Here is a 1,316-nt window from a genome sequence, read left to right on the forward strand (position 1 = left end):
TCTGTATTGGTTTAATTTTAGTTATATAAACATTTTATTTTAAAAAATTGAAGCACAGAACCATTATATTGTAAGAATAAATAGCCCAATTTTACTTAGGTGAATCTCACTCTCCTCTTCACAGGTAATGAGGGTTAACAGTAAGTAGGTTGCAATTCATATCAGGTAACTTTTCTTTTCTTTCTTTTTTTTTTTTAATTTGCTTTTATCTTCTTTTCTTTCCTTTTCTTTCTTTTTTTTGTGTTTTTTTTTTTTTTTGGTTTGGTTTTACTTTTTAATTTCTTTTTGAGGGAGAGTGCAAACGAAGTTCCTCACTACCACAAATTATGCCATTGGGTTTTCCATGTTAGGGGACGTCACAGGGGTCAGAATATCCAGAGTGCAATGGATAACCCCCAATCTGGGTAAACCACCTTCATAATCACAATATCTCACCTGCCTGGTAAGTATCCCCATATCACCTCCCATGCAATATGTAAGATATATACACATGCATATATTTGTATATGTGTGTGTTAATGTATGCACATACATACATGTAATTTTGTTTTTAAACACATTTTTTACCAAGTGTCATAATTCTTTACTTAATAACAGTAATTTGCTTTTTCCACTTTTCAATATGTGTTGGAGATCTTTCCATGCTGGCATATATATGAATGGTGTGTGTGTATATATATATATATATATAGTCTATGTCATTATTCTACAGTACAAATATACTACAAATTCAACAGTACAAATTCAACTACAAATGGATGCATAGTTTGAGTGTTGTTTCATTAACTATCAAATCCTTGTATTTGCATCTTTAGGCAAGTGGGGCTTATTTCTCTAGAAAAGACATCTAGAGGTAGAATCACTGGCACTAGAAAGACTGCACGTTAAATTTTTGTTAGATTCTGAAATTTTTCTCTGCAAAAGGCTGAATCAACTAGATATGGTTTGGCTATGTCCCCACCCAAATCTCATCTCGAAGTGTAATACAAATTTTAAGCCCCACCTGTCAGGGGAAGGACCTGGTGGGAGGTGACTGGATCATGGCGACTGTTTCCCTCATGCTGTTTTCATGATAGTGAGTTCTCATGAGATCTGATGGTTTTATGAGTGGCGGTTTACCCTCTTTCTCTTTCTTTCTCTCTCTTGCCTGCTGCTATTTAAGACTTGCCTGCTTCTCCTGTAATTCCCATGTATCAAGGGTAATTGAATTATGGGAGCAGATTCCCCCAGGCTGTTCTCCTGATATTGAGTTCTCATGAGATCTGATGGTTTTATAAGGCAGTATTCCCTGCTGTTGCTCACTCTTTCTCACTTGC

At 35.3% G+C, this 1,316-nt stretch overlaps 1 non-coding gene across 1 annotated transcript; it reads right to left on the reverse strand.

Moving 5' to 3' along the window:
- Positions 1-286: 286 nt before the first annotated feature.
- On the reverse strand, positions 287-450 carry LOC114677932 (U1 spliceosomal RNA). Its single transcript, XR_003729347.1, has one exon. It is a non-coding gene; the product is annotated as a U1 spliceosomal RNA (small nuclear RNA).
- Between the last annotated feature and the right edge of the window lie 866 nt (positions 451-1,316).

Source organism: Macaca mulatta, chromosome 4 (assembly GCF_049350105.2).
Source record: "Macaca mulatta isolate MMU2019108-1 chromosome 4, T2T-MMU8v2.0, whole genome shotgun sequence".
Taxonomy (NCBI): Eukaryota; Metazoa; Chordata; class Mammalia; order Primates; family Cercopithecidae; genus Macaca; species Macaca mulatta.